This window comes from Danio rerio, chromosome 7, assembly GCF_052040795.2.
Source record: "Danio rerio strain M-AB ecotype USA chromosome 7, GRCz13ab, whole genome shotgun sequence".
Classification (NCBI taxonomy): Eukaryota; Metazoa; Chordata; class Actinopteri; order Cypriniformes; family Danionidae; genus Danio; species Danio rerio.
In genome coordinates, this window is record NC_141027.1 from 30,842,257 (window position 1) to 30,862,517 (window position 20,261).

General features: G+C 35.6%; 1 protein-coding gene and 1 long non-coding RNA gene across 11 annotated transcripts in view; one reads left to right on the top strand and one right to left on the bottom strand.

Moving 5' to 3' along the window:
* The window catches only part of apba2b (amyloid beta precursor protein binding family A member 2b), a 246,004-nt gene that overhangs the window by 15,225 nt on the left and 210,518 nt on the right, over positions 1-20,261 (top strand). The window lies entirely within an intron of this gene.
* Positions 1,200-7,180, bottom strand: LOC147836009 (uncharacterized). Its single transcript, XR_015495792.1, has 4 exons — positions 7,039-7,180; positions 5,466-6,982; positions 4,856-5,412; positions 1,200-4,720 (listed from the first exon to the last, which is right to left on the bottom strand). It is a non-coding gene; the product is annotated as an uncharacterized LOC147836009 (long non-coding RNA).

Here is a 20,261-nt window from a genome sequence, read left to right on the forward strand (position 1 = left end):
CACTGGTGGGTGGTTGGTTGGGGGAATGCGTGTTTTTATTTATTTATTTTATTATTATTTATTAGTATTAAGTAATTAATATTTTCATGACTGTTTTTTGGTTGTTGTTGCTGTTGTTTTCAATTATTATTTTATTTACTTTTTAAATCTTTAATTGTTTGAATGCAAGTCTTATGTTTATGTCTACAAAAAGTGTACTTTCAAGTAAATGTCAGTGAAATTTTCTGATAATAAAAATATTGAAACAAAAAAAAAAAACTCCTTAATTTTATTATTGTTTTATTCTGATTGAGCCAAATAATTTGATTACTGATGTCCACGTAAACATGGTCAGTGTTTAGTCAATTAATCATTCTACATTTAAAAAAAATTGGTTGGTACTTTTTTTTGTATAAGGTTTACAATTTCAAATCACTCAGTACAAAGTTTTAAACTGATCACTTTTTTAACACCACTTACAAGTCATTTTCAAAATCCTTTTTTTTTTCAACACCTGACATCATTGTGGTTGTACAAATTTTAATTACACAAGATTATTGTTTCAAAATTCAAGATCATTGTGATATGTATTGAGAGCATTTGGCTTAATCACCAAAGCACAAACAACAGTCAGTATGTTACTTTTTTCAATATAGTGTTTTTAATCAGTTCACTCAATAGCAAACAGTAATTGGTTTCTAATCTCTCTCGACGCTGAATGAGTGTTACTGTACTGTAAAACTGTATACACTCTCATCACAGCAAATTTTACACTTATGTTTAGACAAAGTGACAACATGAAAATGTGATCAAGGAGCTCTCAAGTCATTTGCATACAGAAGCAAAAAGGTATTTACTGTAGAGTAATTGGTGTTTCTTGACTGAAAGCTCTTACTAACTCACAAATGATCATACAACAAATAGACAAGTTGCAAATCTTTGGACATAATAAATGAGTCATCAACTATGTTTCCATCTCCCTATTTTTATGCGCATAAAAAACGGTTGATGAAAACGGCAAGATGTGCATAAATTTAGAAAATGTACGTTTTAGAAACTTAGAAACATATACGTACTACTTAGTATGAAAAACTTTTTATTCGATAAGAAAAGATGTGCATAATCTACATTGAATACACTTTTACTGAACAAATTCCACTATATACGCAATAAAAAAAGTCATGTCATTTTGTTAGAAGAGATTATGTGATGATAAAAATGTGTGTGAATGGACAAACCAGCAGGCTGAGCACACTGTGAAACATCTGAAATGTTGCTTTGCTCATTCTAAAACACTTTTATCATTTCAGTATTAATGTTTTTATATTATTAATGACCTCCGGAATTGTTAAAAGCGTCTGTGCTCTGCGTCTCATGCCTTTAAATGCCACCACACGTTCATCACGTGTCAGCATTGTCTTTTGAGGCTCAAGTCATTTATTTAATAAGGAAAAGATTCACGCAGCTTCTTCTACTACAGCAAATTCAGTTTTTACTTTTCGTTAGTTAATCAGGAAGTGACAATTTTGTTCTCTTTGACTCGTTGGATGGAAACGCTGCTTTATTCGCATGTCTTGTATACCAGTGTTTCTCAACTGTTGGGTCGCGGGAACATTTTCAAAGGGTCGTGGAGTGTGTGATAAAAAAAAAGCAACAAAAATAAAAATTTTAACTCATTTTGCTTATATCGGACTTTTATTTTGAATTGCGCATGCGACAACCGTACCGTTTGACATGTGAAATTTCAGCGCGAGTATGACTCGAATTTGTAAAGTGTGGATTTACATATATTGACGACAAAAAGGCTTAAGGTTCAGTTTAGGTAATGGTAACTGGATTTTTTCTTACCCTAACCACTGTTTACAGTATTTGACGTATTTACTCTGTAATATTTCTATAATTTAATACATTTTGTTAAATGACAGCAGTAAAATATTGTTTATTTGTAAGTCTTGGTGATGTTCTTATGATATATCTGTCACTAGTTGTGTATGTTAACAAATAAATACAAAGGAATTATAATTCCTAAAAATTTGGGTCGCGGCTTGATGACCATGTAAAAATGTGGGTTCTATGGCCAAACCAGTTGAGAACCACTGTTGTATACAATATTCCAGTTTTGCACATAAACCTAATTCATATCTTTTGGTGGAAACATAGCTGATGATTAAACATTAAGGCCAGTTAAATTAAATGATAGACAAATGTATTAAACTGAAGATACAAATCAAAAGTTTGACAATAGTTTTATGAAAGACAGTGAATGAAATGTTTATATAGATAAAACAGTTATTTTTTGTAGTAAAAATTATATTTTGTGATTGTGTTCTGCACAAAAAAAAAATTGCTGAACTGTTTGATTTAAAAGTGCACTTTTGATGAATTTTTCTGATAGAAGTAGTAAGAGTTAAAAATGTACCGATTGCTTGTCAAAATTGCGCTAAATTGATTTTAAAATAAAGTACTCTAATAAACATTGTTAATTCAACAAATCAGAAAACAGATTTCCCAATGATAGAAAGCATAAATTACCAATTAAATACATAGCAATTGCTTTTCATTTCTTCATGCATTGGCTCTAAAACAGCTCCCCTCATTGTCGGCTTGTGAAAATAAATATTGCAGCATTTTGTCATTTTTGGCCTTGTTATCGGAACATTCCAGGAAGGCCATGAACACACTATTGATCACTGGGAGAGCACCAGGTGGCAGCTTTTGATCGTCCGTGTTCAGTTATTTAGCTTTGTGTTGATTGCTGGATTGTAAATACTAACAACCAAATCCCCCAGTAAGGAATAAGGGTAAACCAATATCGACAACTACTGTCAGGCAGATGTTTTGTCAGAAGGTTGTGTATGCGTGTAGGCTTGAAAGTCAAGGTCTCTGATGGTCTGCAGGTGTTGTGTTTTCTATCTGCTGCTTTTCCCTCACTATGCTTTAGTTATATCATTATTAGCACTTAAGCTTTCTGTGTATTCAATAGGCCGATCATTAGCTAGCCTGTTTCTCAAAGAGATCGCATTCTATTAGCATTTAGATGAGCCAGTGATTTCTGCCTGAACATGAACATACTATTGAGCGTATGTGGCTGCTGCTAGCCCTTATAGACTTTTAAGAGCTGGCATAGTGGCTGTACAAGTGTGATGTGGAATTTAGACTTCATATATTTTCATTACAGTTGTAGATTTTTGGGTCATACTACTATATATAGCATTAAATCCCTATCACATTTTATATTCATGTCATTCATGCATTAATCATTGTGAAATACTTTCAAAGAAGTCATGGGTCAAATTAAAAGCTTGAGACATACATGATTGATGTTACTATTACACACTCTCATGTTGCATATAGTTTGCCTACATTACCTTTATTTTCTTTTACAGTTTACTCAAAACCGAAAATTCTGTCATCATTTACTCTGCTCATACTTTCTCTTTTTTCACACAGTTGAAGAAGTCAATGGCCACCAAAATGGTTACTTTGCAGAGATTTTTCAAAATATATTCTTTTGTGTTCATAAAAAGATGTTATGGGGTGGTATGACGCCGCTGATGACTTCTGTTTCTTTTTGTGCTACCAGCTGACAGTTTACCTCCGTATTTCTAAAAGGCAATGAGATAAAGAATGAGATAAAGAAGTTAATATCAGCTTGAGAACATGGTAAAATCTGAAAAAGTGGTAAAAATCAGATGGCTTTTTTCTGAATTGCTTTTGAAAACACTATTGGTTGGGTTTAGGGAAGGTAGTGTGGGTGTATCAGTCGGTCGGTCAGTCAGTCAGTCAGTAAGTCAGTCAGTCAGTCAGTCAGTCGATCAGCCAGCCAGTCAGTCAGTCAGTCAGTCAGTCAGTCAGTCAGTCAGTCAGTCAGTCAGTCGACAGTGGCCTCTGATGGATTTACATCAAGACAGCAGGCTCTAAAGGCACTCCCAAGAGAAATTTGAGATCTCAAAAATCATACACATCGGCCTCTGGTGGATTGGCGAAAACAAAAACTTCAAAAAACGTACCTCCTGTGGTGAATTTGCACTCTCTAGAAATGTATACGGGGTAGGTATCCATAATGAGCCTGGGTTGGATTTGTCGATTGCACTATTAAAATGTCTTAATATTTTTATTAACTTATTTTTTACTTATTTAGTATTACTGAAGTAGTGTTGCTTTGTTTGTCTTGTTAGTCTGAGTCGTGTTTTTGTCAATAACACAGTCTCATTTATATAAAAATAATTTCAAATCAATATTTAAAGTCCAATCAATAATTAATTAGCATGTTTTTATTTATTTAGTAAATAGCTGGTTCATTATCCCATGTGTACACATGGTGAAAACTTCCCAACCCAGGCTCATTCTGATTACGTACCCCTATAAATGTTTCTGCAGAGCACCAAATACGTCCCAGGAGCTATATTTTTTGCAGTTTTTGTTTTCGCAAATCCATAAGAGGCTGCTGTGTATACTTTTTGAGATCTCAAATTTCTCTTGCGAGGGGCATTCGCAGCTGTTCTCGAAAAAAATCCATCAGAGGACATTGTTAATTGACTGACTGACAGACTGACTGAACAACCAACCACCCCTCCCCCCTCCTTCCCTAAACCCAACCAATAGTGTTTTTTAAAAGCAATCCAGAAAAAGAAAAGCTCTTGCGGCAGTTGGATTTTTACCACGTTTTCAGATTTTAACACATTCTCACCCTGTTATTCACTTATCTATTTTATTTTTGGGTTTTTGTCTTACTTGCTTTCTGGAACCGTTTTTTGATGGACTTAAACCTCGTCATTAGAGTCATCATACGTACCTCTGGCTACATAATTCGCGATCTCCGGAAATGCATATAGGGCTACGTTTTCAGAATGAGCCTATGTTGAAGCTTCCACACACTGATACAGTTTATGTCCAGTTTCAAACTGCAATTTCAAACTACAACTACACAAGGTATAAAGAGAAAAAAAAATGAGAAAGCCAGAATTAGAGAAAAAGAAAGGGTGAAAATAGTGTTAATACCCAATGTTGCCTTTGGGTATTACAGCTCACATGTAGCATCTGGTTTGTGTGAGTTAAAGGGTTATTGATTTGGCTTCAGGAAGAATGCGCATTTATCAGATACATTTTGGGGATCAGTCAACAGTCCCTAAAAATGGTTTAATAGACAAAACAAACAAACAAACAAACAAAAACATTTACTGGTGTAATTGAGTGTAGCCAGGTTGACAGTCTTATTATTATTATTATTATTATTAAATTTTCTGGTGCCACAAATCTGCACAGTTCAGTGTAAAATAGCCTGTTTTAGCTCCTGTCACAGAGCTTGAGACATATTTTCTGAGCAAATGCGCTATGAAATTATGCTGTCCATCCATAAACACTGACAGCCATTGATTTTGCTATTTATTTTAGAGTCTGCTATGCCATTTTCCACTAACACAGGGGGAAATACTGTTAAGATAAACCTGTAGAAATACATGTGATATTTCAAACAAGTCTGAGACTTTTTGTCGTTTTTGTCATCTCATGACATTTTGAAGGCTCTTTGTTGTCACCCAGTACACCAGTCTAGGTGCTGAAGAGACTTAGCTTTGTATGACAGCAGGCATTCTGTGTGTCTCTTGCAAACTTTTCTGATAGATTTGGTCGTTCTGACTCTCGGTGCCGGAGGATAACTGTGAGCTGTTTGGGGCTCACATCATTACGGAGAGACGAAGTGGAGATGCTAACACCCAGATTCAGGAGATTTCTGAGAGTTAGTCATCTGTGGAAAGCTAAATCCTTTTTATATTCTGACATTAGCTCAAAATGAGACACACAGACACACACGCTCTCAGCTTGACAGATCAGGGATCTTTACTGTGGAGACGGAGATGCCATTTATTCGGGAAAGTATGTGGATCTGAGGGCTTGCTCTGACTAATTGACCCCAAAACGGATTTATTTTAGTTGCACCTAATTATCCAAGGTAAAAGAAACCAACACTTCCTTAACAGGATAAACAGGCACACATCCATAAGAGGACAGCAGGTGTTCTTGATTCTCATTTCATCAATAAGCCTTACAAACACATGGCAGCTTTACAGTGCGGCCTGTCCTTGAACAGACAACATGCATCATTAATATTTGGCATATATTTGATGCTTTAAAGTCTTTAGGATTAAATGAATAGCAATTGCAGTCCTTGCTGACAGGTCTGTGTCTAGTGTGAAGATGTAATTGCTTTAACAACTGCATGCAGTGCTTTGCAGAAATGCTTCAGGCCTCCATCCCTTCTTTTCAGCTTTTGCTTAAAAGCTTCAGAAGGAAGTGCATGTTAACAGAAGAACTACAGAGGGTTTAGGCCAAGTCTTGGTCTCATTTTTGGTTTGGCAACTTTGCCAGTTGGAGTATAGGGCATTAAAAGAAGCCATTTAAAAGTTGAGAGATAATGACTTTTAAATCATTACCAAACTTCTTGTGTCAGCACTTGCAAAAGACTTCATGGCTTATTAGTCACCCTTGGTTTAGCGCTAATCAAACTCAGACTTTATTAGACAGTTTCTAGCCTCTCTTTGGGATGTGACCAACATACCATCAAAACAAATTAGGGTTTCATTTTAAGACAAAAAATCATGTTTTGTTTTATAAAGAGATAGTTGTATATTATTTTTTATTAATATGCATTTAATTTGTAATTAATTATTTAATAATTATCATAATATTTTGATTGATAAATGACAGATTTAAAAAAAAAATGCTTTAGAAGATCTTGGAAAATGCTGACGTTAACCTGATTGCACTAAAAGCTTACATTCCTCCCTGCAAATTGCCATCCAAAGCCATGTATGCATGAACATGCACTAGACAACATCACTACAACACATCATAGGTTCATTCTGAAAACGTACCCTTGTATACATATTTGGAGATCGCGAATTATGTAGCCAGAAGTACGTATTTCTGTATCTTGTCTTTAAAATTAACACTACAGGGCGGTATGGCATCGTTCTTTTTCTAACTTACCAGCTGACCACTTTCCCTATTTTTGGACGGCTTTTCAGCTGTTACTAGTTTTTTCAGTAGTTCGACATGTACATCAACAAACTTAAGATGCAGAGCGGAGTTGACCACAATGACGGAGTTCGAGTCCGATGCAGAACGGTTCTAAAAATAAGAATCTAAAAATAAAAAAAAAACAAGTAAATAACAGGGCGAGAATGTGGTAAAATCTGAAAACGTGGTAAAAATCTGCTTTCCAGAAATGTATATAGGGGTATATAATCAGAATGAGTTGATCATGTATCATTTACTAAAGAGAAACTTTAAAGTAAAGTTAATATTTACAATACCAAACTTAAAGAAGTTAGGTTATTAATGTTTTGCTTGTAGTTCTCTTTCTGAAAAATGTCTGTGAATCTTTTCTGCGCAAAAACATAAATATTTTAACAGGCAGATCATATTGTTTGGGCCGAACGTTTTGTTTAAAAAAATTTTTTTTTGGTCCTGCACCAATACGTGTAAATACATTTTGACAACTAAATTAAATGATTTCTATCATTATGTGTAGAGACTTTGAACCAACAAAAATTGTTTCAGTAGACAATTACCTATTGCATCTTCAATAATTTGGAGTTATTTTTCTAAATATTACACATTATGTAAATATATATAAATTGAGACAGGAAGCTTGCATTAATTATCTCAGCTCAGATGATCTTGACCCATATTTAGGATCTCCTTTGCATCCAAGACTGTTTCTCAACCACGTTCCTGGGTGACCACCAGTTTTACACATTTGCTATGTCTTCTTAACCAAACACACCAGATTCAGATCTTTAACTCATTAGTAGAGTCTGAAACACCTGTAAAGGGTGTGATAGACAAAGAAAACATCCAAAACATGCAGGGTTGGTGGTTGAGAAACACTGAACTAAGATGTACAGTGTCTTGCTGGATGACTAAGCCATGCATTTGCGAAGCATTTCTCAGCTCTACTATAAAGCAAACAAGGGCACAGCGGAACAGCGTGCAGCCCGTAACCTTATATAGGGCTTGATAGGGTGTAAATGACAGGGGAGAGGGGCTTATGCAAGCCTTTAAAATGAAAAGTGTGTTGTAAAGGAAGCCTATATGTGAAGAAGGAGATCGATGAGAATAGATTTTCTTCCCTCCAGTAGAAGCACCTGGCCTGTGGCTGCTGAGATGTCAGCAGGTCTGGTGCATTACTGGCGGCTGGTAGACTATAGCCAGATCTCATACTTCACAACAAAGAGAAAGAAATGGCCATTTGAATAACATAGGAACTGAGGCAGAGAGAGTCAGTCTGCTTTATAGAGAAAGTCAGAGAGAGAGAGTTGGCACAAAAGGGACAATGAGATAGAGAGCTAGAGAGAGATGAAAGAGCAACGGAAATGACCTGGATTAACATCTTTTATTCAGGTCATTCCCTTTAGCCTGAGGTCTGATTAGACACCACTACTGCAGACATCATATTCATTTTATGAAGCTGAAATTAATAACCACTGAAGATGCTTTATCCTCAATGGAATAGTTGGTGAAAGAATGACTGAACGTTCTGTCATTTACTCACCCCCTTGTGCCGTTCCCAAACATTTAGACGTTTAGTTTTTTTTTTTTTTCACAAAAGGACAATTAAAAAAATCTTCACAGAGCATTTTTTGCAATGCCAGTGGCATGTAATGAACGAGAAATCACTTTTAAAAAGTTTAATTAAAGTCGTTCATTTAAATAGTTTTCAATGTTTTAAATGCCGAGTGAAATCAAAAGTTACAATGTTTATTGTGCTAGCGCATATTCTTTAGGTGAACAATTATTACATGCAAGTTAATTCACTGGAAAAATGTTGTTTTTGTAATCTTCAATCAAATTTGCCTCCACGCTTGGAGTGCCGGTCCTTCTCTGTTGACGTCAGTTTGACGGCTTCAGCCTCAGTATTCATAACCACGCCCCTCTTATCGCTAGTTTGCTATGAGGGAATGACCTATTTTATTTAAATATTTGTCGGCAGTACATAAACATACTGAAATAAATGTCTCAGCAACTTTCAGTTCATGTGGACTTAAAGTTTTTTTTTTAATCTAACACAGTATAAAAGCATTTTTTATGTTAATACAATAATGATCCATTAAGATTAATGTTCTTTTCAAGTCTGATTGACAGTCATTTTGGGTAGCTGTTTGCGACCATACTGCTCCAAGTCCTATCTACTTAAGTGATTAAATGCTAAAATCATAAAACATGCTGTCATTTAAACAACATTTTGGTTCCACTTTTTATTAAGTGGCCTTAACTACTATATATACTTACCCTGAAATTAATCATTTGGTAAAATGTAATTATGGTGCAAATATATGTTTTTCATTCATTCATTTTCTTGTCAGCTTAGTCCCTTTATTAATCCGAGGTCGCCACAGCGGAATGAACCGCCAACTCATCCAGCAAGTTTTTATGCACACATCCACACAAACATCCACACACACACACACACACACACACACACACACACACACACACACACACACACACACACACACACACAATTTAGCGTACCCAATTCACCTGTACTGTATGTCTTTGGACTGTGGGGGAAACCGGAGCACCCGGAGGAAACCCACGCAAAGGCAGGGAGAACATGCAAACTCCACACAGAAACGCCAACTGAGCCGAGGTTCGAACCAGCGACCTTCTTGCTGTGAGGCGACAGCACTACCTACTGCGCCACTGCCTCGCGAATATATATTTTTACTTTGTACTAATGATTGATAAACTTTTCTGTTAGGTTTATAATTACAATCTTGCCCATCTCTTTAACACATCTCTTTAACATAATCTCTTTAAAACACCTTAACCCACCCTCAAGCCTATCCATACCCATAAACCTGTCTCTAACCCTATACCTTATTCCACCTCAAGAGCACCAGAAGTGTTCTGCAATACATTATGAACATAGGTATATTGTATTTATATTTTGATGCAACTACTTAGAAGTTATGGCAACTTGTATGGCCACTTATAAAGTGGTACCAATTTTTTAAATTAGCTACAAAGTTCATTGAACAGCAGCAGGTCTAAACTGCATTTTACAAAATCATTGTAAGTTTAAGTAGATCAGTGGTCTCACTCATCAACTTAGCTTACCATGATTTTGAGAATTACTGCCCTGAAATGTCCCATAAAACTATTCTTTCTTGGGCTCAAATAACATTAATTACTGTGTATTATTACTTATTAAGTCATATTTGCCATTGCCATTGTATTTTTCTATTGCTTTCATGAGTGCAACTTCTGAAGTCTTTTTGGTAAACTTGAGATGCAAATTACTGAATGACTGATTCTCTGACACTACAGAGAAGATAATTCTAGAGATAATGATGAAGATATAGCTCTTAAATCACTCTTAATAATAAAAAAGAAACAGAGCTCACACTGTGTCTATAATGATAACAGCACAGAGGAACAATATTCTTGCAATCATTTTCAGAATGATTTTTTTTCCAGCAGCTGCACAACAAAAGCAATAATAGCCAATCTGAATCCATGTTTTAAAGATCTCAAGCATTTCAAATGGCAATTAGCAAAACTGCAGTACAGAAAGAATAATATGTTGTGCTGATGTGGAACTACACTAAATTTACTCTAGTTGTTTTAATTTATAGTAAACTAGACATTGTTCTTGATATGAGGTCACATATCAGAATTAACAATTTCAGAATTCAGTACATTTAGCTTGATTTGACTTTATTTGGAGTTAGTTCCTCACACAAAGCGAATGCATATCTTCAGATTGCAGTATTTATTTTTTTTTTTTCAAAATGGCTACCTGTTTTGTTTCATAAAAGATTGTCCTTTGTTTGTTGAAAAACAAGGTGGTGAGTGAAGGCCAAAATTTCTTTGAATTAGCTGTCAGCATTTTTACGATTTTGTTGGCACCCATCATGTTTGGCGTCAACAAACTCGAGTTCTGTGCACAAAAATGTTTTATGACAGAACGACTCTTTCAGATGCTTTTTTTTTTTTTTACTTTTTTTTTTCAGATGCTTTTTTTTTACTATTTGCCATAACAAATATGCTAAAATATACACAGAATATGTGCAGTGCATTATATATCATTATCAATAGTCAATAATCAGAGCTACAGTAGAATCTCCACTGTGAAAATGTCCATTGTGTTCTGTACAAGTGACCTGAATTTTCAGCACCACAGACAGCAGCAAATCCTCACGCTGTGTTTCAGAGGCAGAGTTTGCAAACTATCTGTGACATTCCTGATAACAATTATATTAATCCAAATAATGTTTAACAGGTCTTCTAATTTCAGCAGAAGTCACCTGCAGCTTTAGAGAGATTATTGATGACACTGAAAACTATTCATTCATCCTAATCTGTTCGTTTAATTTGTCATAAAAGCAGAGTGAGCGTTACAACTGGCTTTAAAGAGATAGTTCACCCAAACATTTTAATTCTGCTGTCATTTAATTACTCTTCACTTATTTCAGAGTGTTCTGTTGAACACAAAAGAAGATATTGTATTTGGGTGGGTTTGAGATCAGTTTGGATGTTTTGAAACATTCAAGTATATCTGGCATTTTCTCATTGTCATGTTGTTGTGTGTGTTTGTCTGAGAGTTACTCAGAGACCTGCTTCTTTGGGGAAATTTGGATTTGCAGACTTTAAAACTATTGACTGTTGCTAAGACTTTTTAAATATTAAAAAGTAGTATTAAATACTTTTTAGTATTAAATATGGTGGCGCAGTGGGTAGCATGATCACCTCACAGCTTGAAGGTCGCTGGTTCGAGCCCTGGCTGGGTCAGTTGGCATTTCTGAGTTTGCATGTTCTCCTCGCTTTGGTGTGGGTTTGCTCTGGGTGCTCTGCTTTCCCCCACAGTCCAAAGGCTTGCACTATAAGTGAATTGAGTGAGGTAAATTGTCTGAAGTGTATGTGTGTGAATGCAGAGTGTATGGGTGCTTCCAGTGTTAGGTTGCAGCCAGAAGGGCATACGCTGTATAAAACATATAATGGATAAGTTGGCAGTTCATTCCGCTGTGGTGATTAATAAAGGTACTAGGCTGAAAAGAAAACGAATGAAGAAACCATGGTCCATAAAATGAACATAGTCTATGGTGGCTTAGTGGTTAGCTCTGTTGCCACACTGCAAGAAGGATGCAGGTTTAAGTCCTGGCTGCACCAGTTGACATTTCTGTGCAGAGTTTGCATATTCGCTAGGGTTTTCTCAATGTGCTCAGGTTTCTCCCAAAGACAGGGTATATGTGATTTGAATAAACAAAATTGATGTGTGTATGAGAGAGTGAACTTCAATATTTAGGTTTACTGAACTTAAACCATGTCCATACACTTGAATTTTAAAGTCCTTTTTACATCATTCCTAATTACAACTACTTTTCTTTTTAAGTCAAAACCACATCAATTACATTTGTATTGTCAAGCCCTGTCAACTTAGACAACTTCACTATTTGAGTAAAGTAAACTTACATTTTTAAGAAAGCATACACACCTACTTTTTTAAGTTGAAACCGTGTGCGCTCCATTTAAAACTAAGCCAGGGACAACGAAAATAGGCCAGGTATAGTTTTTTCTCTCTCTCCTTTTATTTTGTCAAATTCTTTAATATTTCTTTATTAATATTATTATTATTATTATAATTATTATTATTATTATTATTATTATTATCATTTTATTTTATTCATTCATTCAATCCTTCTTTTTATTTTGGCTTAGTCCCTTTATTCATCAGGGGTCACCACAACGGAAAGAACCGCCAACCTATCGTACATTTTACTGGTTTGGAACAAGTCAAGGGTGAGTAGAAGAGATTTCTTTAGGTACAATATTTAAAGACCTCAATATTACCTAGCAAGAATCTTTTTTTAAGGAAACTGTAACAGCAGGTTTTGAAATAAACAGGTAGGCGAACAAGAAGAACAAAGATCTGTAGAGTTTGTCACTAAGAAAACATGTTTTCCACAAGGCAAAATATGACACTTGAGTTTGATGTGCAGATGACAAAGAACTTGTAATAAAACTGTGCTTGAACATGAATTCATGGTATAACTCGATTGCAGCAGCAGCCTCTCTCAGACTTTTAGACACTGTTCGTTTCTGAAGGCTGCACATGCAGTATAACATAAACCTGCTATAGAGTAGTTCGATAAAAGTGTGTTTATTGTCTGATTTCAAGCCAAGGAGCACAGCTTGTTTTTCCTCTTCTCCTTGAAAAGCTATCTCTTCCCAGGAGAGTCAGACTCAGACAGTAGTCACTCTTCAGTTGAAGCGCTGCACTCTTTTGAAGACATAAATAGGCTGTGTGTTTACCTCCATCTGCAGCACTGACTTGATAAACAGTGATCTTTGGTGTTAGTTGTTAAAGTTCAATTTGCTTCAGACATATGACAGATTTTGATCTGTTCCAATGCCTTAGAACTGCACTGGAAATGTCTTGACATGCAATTGTTTTCCTTAGGAATCCGTTTCTACTTGAGTTGGTTTTTTAAAATGGGTTTGTGTAATATATTCAGGTTAATTTGTTCATACAGAATAAGCTTTGTCTTGTTTTGTCATTTTAAATGTTTATTAATAAGACTGTTAACCCGACAAGTAAATCTCTTATTGAAGATTTCCTGAAATAAATCCTTAAAAACATCATATTATTGTTAAAAAATCAGAAGAACTCACTTTAAAACTAATAACTAGAAATGTTTCTTGAGAATCGTATTAGAAAATTACAATGATTTCTGAAGGGTCATTTGGCACTGAAGACAAACATTTTCAACTATGGTGTCACGGTGGCCAAGTGGGTAGCATGATCACCTCACAGCAAAGAGTGCTGGTTTGAGCCCTGGCTGGGTTAGTTGGCATTTCTGTGTGGAGTTTGCATGTTCTCCCTGTGTTTGCGTGGGTTTCCTCCGACTGCTCCTGTTTCCCCCACAGTCTAAAGATATGTGGTATAGGTGAATTGAATAAGCTAAGTTGGCCTTAGAGTATGTTTGTGAATGCAAAAGTGTATGGGTGTTTCCCAGTGTTGGATTGCGGCTGGAAGGGCATCCTCTGCATAAAACATATGCTGGATAAGTTGGTGGTTAATTTCGCTGTGGTGGCCCCTGATTAATAAAGGGACTAAGCCGAAAAGAAGATGAATGAATGAATTTTCAACTATATTACAACAGATAATGGTTGTTTTAATATTTCAAAGGATTCCTGCATTTCAAGAAAATAAAATAAATGTAGCCTGCTGTCAAAAACATCCCAAATATAATAACATAGCCCATAAAACTTAGATAATTATTGTTCTAAGTCATCTGCAACCACACAAAAAACTATTATTTTGCTTTACTTAAAAAGTAAGGATTGTTTTGTGTTGTGTATATATAAGTCTTAATCTTTTCTTTGTTGATTTGATTCTTTGTATTTGTGTGTGTGTGTGTGTGTGTGTGTGTGTATGTGTGTGTATATATATGAATAGTATTTGTTTATTTTTTTATTTTTTGTACATACATTTTGGATTTTTGGATTTTGCACTGGACTATATTTCTCACATGAAAATCTAGGAGATCGGGGAACGGTAGTGTTCTGGGGTGAGGTGTCTGAAAATCACTGTTGAGAACTGGGTTAGTAACTGTACTGTGGTGTTGGTAACCGTATTATTGTACAAATTTCGGATACTATACCAAAGTTGGCGACCCAGGAGTGCTACAAACTGTCGCCAAAAAGCTGAGGACCAGGGGGGATTACGTGAGTTTTCCGGGAGAAATTACAAAACGGGAGGGTGGCGGGAGGTAGATCTGATATAAGGGAGACTCCCAGGAAAAACGCCGGTGTTGGTATATATGGTTGTGTATATTACATATGTATATATGGTTGGCATATGGTCAGGCCTCTCACGCCTCCTGGACCCACTCTGGGTTCACTACATCACATCATTGCTTTTAAAGTGACTATTTGACTATTAAAAAGTGAGTAAACCCATTGCCTTTAAAAGATTAAGTAAATTAGTTATATGCATTATTATAAAAGTTGTCAACTTAGTTACAATGGATTTACTTAATTTGTTAGTCAACTTGTTGCTTTTAAGGGAATGGGTTTACTCACTTTTTAAAAAAAAAGTAAATTAACTAATCAAATATTTTTTACAATGCATTCAATCCTTTATGTTTAACTGAATCTTTAATGAATCAATTTCTGATCCAAATATCAACTCACTGTTTCAACGATCTATTCATACACTGTAAAAAAATGTTGGGTTCAACATAATCGATTTGTGTTGGGAACATAAAACAATTAAGTTGTCCATAAAAAAACCTAAGAATTGTGTTGTTTTTGCTCATTTTAGGTAAGTAGTTTGAACAAACAGTAAGCATATTTTTTGAGTCTATAGCCATTCACTGAAGCAGGGCATTTAACGTTGAAAAACAGTTAATCTGTATGCCACTCAAAGCTTTTAAATGATTCCAGGAGACTTAAAGTTAAAGTGCAGAAGTCATGTGGACAACATTTGAATAGTCCTCTTTGAATCCTGATGACCCCAGGCCTCATTCATAATCATTATGCTGTCAGAATGCTCTTTAAAAATTCACCTTTTGTGTTGCATTAAAGTCATTATAGGTTGGAACAACACCAGGGTGATTACTGTAAATTACAACAAAAGTGACATGCTTAGTTGAACGAACCCTGAAACATCAAAACAGCCACCAGCAGCAATGAAGTAGAAAGGCATTTGATTGCTGCCAGCCTTCGCTATTTACAGTAGCAGTACAGCTGGGCTATTAAAGCTTTTTGGACAGGGCCGGGCATGTCATGGTGTTCTGACAAGCAACCATTTCTCCCCCCTGTAATCAGACGCCAGTGATGGACGGATAGCGAGAGATCTCTCAGCTCACCTCTCCTGTCCACCTTCTCGTCCTTTTCCCCCCACTCGGTGGTCTTTCTCCCCGATGGAGTCATTATGCTGACACCAGTGCCTTCATTCTGTCCTTCTGGGCTCATAATGGAGGAGAAGGGCGAGCAAGCAGCAGGTCTGTAGGGGTGAAGAGGGGATTTGAGCCACACTGCTCTGTCGGCATGCAGCGCGGGCACTGCCATTTGACAGGATTTGGCTGGAAAATTAGACCCTGCTTCCGCCCCAGATGGCAGCTTTTATCAAAATGGCTTTGTGAGGGAGAGACAGAAAAAGATAGTGACGGAAGTCTATGAATAAGTGTCTGCAAGTGTTAAAGGGATAGTTCATTCAAAAATCTTTATCCATCTAAATAATACAATATCATTTTAATTTTTTTATTAACAGTAAGCATTTGTTATTTAGCAAGCATGCATTAAAAAGATCAAAAGTGTTGCTATACATTTTTTAATGCTTAATAATCATATACAGTTGAAGTCAAAATTATTACCCCCCTGAATTATTAGCCCCCCTGTTTATTTTTTCCCCCCATTTTCTGTTTAAGGGAGAGCAGATTTTTTTCAACACATTTCTATACATAATAGTTTTACTAACTCATTTTTAATAACTGTTTTATTTTATCTTTGCCATGATGACTGTAAATAAAATTTTATATTTTTCAAGACACTTCTATACAGCTTAAAGTGACATTTAAAGGCTTAACTACGTTAATTAGGTTAACTTGGCAGGTTAGGGTAATTAGGCAAGTTATTGTATGATGATGGTTTGTTCTGTAGACAAAAATATAAATTGCTTAAAGGGGCTAATAATTTTGACCCTAAAATAGTTAAAAAAAAATAATAACTGCTTTTATTCTAGCTGAAATAAAACAAATAAGACTTTTTCCAAAAGAAAAGACATTATTAGACATACTGTGAACATTTCTTTGACCTGTTAAACATCATTTGAGAAATATTTAAAAAAGAAAAAACATTTAAAATGGAGGCTAATAATTCTGACTTCAATTTTAAATAAACTTAAATTGAATTGAATTTGTTTGTTTAAATTCAGCCCATATAAATTGTCTGCCTCCAGTTACCTTAAAATGTAGTAAATCCAATGAAGAATAGAGCTGAGATGCAAAAGCCTTTAAGTGGCATTTGAAATTTTTTGCTAAAATTCACCCCGTATAAATTGTTTACAAACACTTACCTTTAAATTTTGTTTTGTTAATCCAATAAATTACTTTGTGTATATTAAATAATAAAATATTAAAACACAATTGCTGTGCCACTAAAACAAGAATTACCGAGACCGGAGTGGCAGAATCCTGACAGTAGCTGCTGTTCATAGTGTATTTAAACGATATGCAAAAATGAAGTGCTATAAATAAAAAAATAGTAGTTATATAAACAAACATTGAAAAAAAAAAGGAAAGCATATGAGGGTTAATTTTAGTGATTTAAATTAAATTTAGTAATGTTCAGCTTAATGTATTTAAATTCACCCCATATAAATGGTTTGCAACCACTTACCTTTAAATATTGTTTTCTAAATCCAATAAATTACTTTTTTTGTGTATATTAAATAATAAAATATTAAAATACATTAGCTGTTTTTCATTTCTTTTTTTTTTGTATTCCCCAGAAGGAAAAACATGTTTTGAAAAACATGTGGGCTATTAAATGATGTTCTTTCATTCTCCGATGAAGTATTTCTTCAAAACAGAACAAGTGTGTACATATTTCCTCTCTTCCTCTCTCAGCCTTTCCTCTTTCCATCTGTCCGAGCGGAATCCTCTTACTCTGCTTATCACAGTGGATTTGCTGAATAGCTGTTGAACTGCGTTCGAAAGAGCGGCATCTGTCAGCAAGATATCAAGAAAGATGTGCAACTATGTAAACAACTCCTTGTCATTCACATTTCCATTTTCCCTAAACATCTGATGCCATATTAATCATTAGTCAGACGCCTTGAAGCCTCTATTTCACTGGGAGCTCTCAAACAAAGATGCTCTTGTCTTTCTCAGTCGATTACAGCTAATGAGAATTTTCCCCCCATTGTGTTTGGGGCAGGTGCAGAAATTAGGGTGTGACTGTGTCACTTAACATCAGATCTGATTGTTGTTTGTCTCGGTCCGTCTAGAAGAGGCATATCCCTTAGGAAATAGACAAATTTACAGGACACTTTCACAATTAGCTGTAAAAATTACTGCCAAAGTCACCCAAGTCTGTGGGGGACATGTGCGGTGTCATTATCGGTCTTATCTAATGGAAAACATCTGCTTGTGTGTAGAAGCACCCCCACAGGACAACAAGTGACACTGTCAGGAGGAAAGCAGAGATGGAGAGTCTGCTCTGCATCACTTGTCTTGAACGGGACGCCCCTATTCCTCCTCCGCAGAGCGTGCCAGAGCAGTGGCACTGCTGATTGAATCAGCCTCTTTGTGAGCTGGTGCTCAGTAATCATGGCACGCAAATCAACTCTCCGCTCCAAACTGAGAAAAAAGAGTGAGGCAAGTCGGTGGAAACTAGCCTCCTGTTTTTCTTTAAACGCTAGTTGTCACAGACAGGTGTCAATCAAATGTTCAGCTCATATAGTGGCTTTACTTTTAAACACAGTTGCTTTCAGATGTGTGAGTGTGTGTGTTTGTTGTTTAAAGTACCCCACTATGCTTTTTATCACATTATCTATCAACCCAGCAAGAATTTTTTTGTTTTTAAAAGAGGTCTAATAGATGTCTAAACATAGTCATCTTGGCTAAAACAAGGCTGAATTTGGGCTGTCAGTGAAAACCTAATAGACCTCTGAGAATATCATCAAATAAACAGAAATGAATGACTACACATATGAATTCCGTCTAATCTGTCTATTTGATGACTATAGTCTAGTTTTGGGTTATTCTTAGATGTCTATTAGATTTTTACTGACAGCCCAAGTTTAGCCTTATTTCAGCCAGGCTGTCTATGCTTAAATGATTTCTTAAGATGTCTATTAAACACTAAATTGTTTGCTGGGAAGTTTATACACTGTGAGAAGATATTTGACACTGCAGTGCCGTTTATTAGAAAGGTAAAGTGTTATTTTAACATTAAAAATGTTAACCTATTGTATTAGGCTTCCATATTAAACAAAAAAACTAACTTATATACCATCATTGCACTCACACAGGTTAGTGGGTTAGACAAACCACCTGCAGAAAACACACTTTTTCACGTCTCTGTCATTTTAATTAACACTCAAACCGATTTTGCAATTTTACACTGTTAAAATGGGTTTTTAACTACAGTGGTTCGAACCACTAAAATGACTAAAAAGTTGTCTATTTTTATAATTGTGTTTTAGGAGTTTTCACCTTTATTGTGATAGGACCGTGGAGATTCAGAGACTTGAAAGTATGTAGAGCAGAGATGCACTAACCACAAGGCTATTGGTGCCGACAAAAACGTTGTCATTTGATGGTGAAAAACTGCACATTTCTAGTCAAATTGTGCTTCTGCAGTCCTAAGGCTCCTACCCACCAGGATGCTTTTCATTTGCGTTTATCATCAGCGTTTTATAAGACATTTTTCCGTATTCTAACCCAAGCGATTTTCTCTGGCGTCAAGCTAAAGAATATGCAAAATCACTCCTTGACGTTAGATGGCGCTACACAACTTTAAGCTTCTGACATCCCGCTTATATTACACAGAAGAAGAGGAAGAGAGGAAGTTCACACGCGTGTTGTTAAAGTTACTGGTAACTCGAACAAGCATGGATGGTTCAAGCAGCGGCTCCAGCTCTAGCGATGAAGAAATGATTGTTCACCAGTGCAATAAGTAGCTCCACATTCATATCGCCTCTGGGCATCTTCTTCAATGTGTGCTCACATTGACAGTTTTGCACTTGAGTGCCTCCAAGTGCTGTTTACTGTAACTTCAGCAGATCTGTGCATTTGAACAAAAGTGCCAATCTGATTGGTGGAGAAGGTTTTTGATGCAGTGCGTTGGGAAAAAAAAAAAACAAAACAAGCATGAGGCATTTTTTTAAAGGACACTTTTGTTACTTTTGCGAGTTGGTTTGCACAATCACTTTGACGCCCTTTATTTAGTCACAAGGCGTTAAAACGTCAACGGAAATTGCGAGCAAAAAAAATGTATATGTGTGTATGGGCCTTTATACCAAAAACAGAAATAAGGGCAGCATTAATAGCTACGAGTGTGGGAGAGCGATGGTATTATGTGATTATATTGTATTTCAATATGGAGCAATTAAGCTTTGACGTTAAATCAAGAGTAATTCACAAATACTTAAAAATGAAATGATTTATTGACAAGAACTTACAACTGAATTAGTCACAAATGAACTGTATAAAATGATAAAGCATAAAATGATAGAAACATGGTATTAATTGTACCCAGCTTAAATG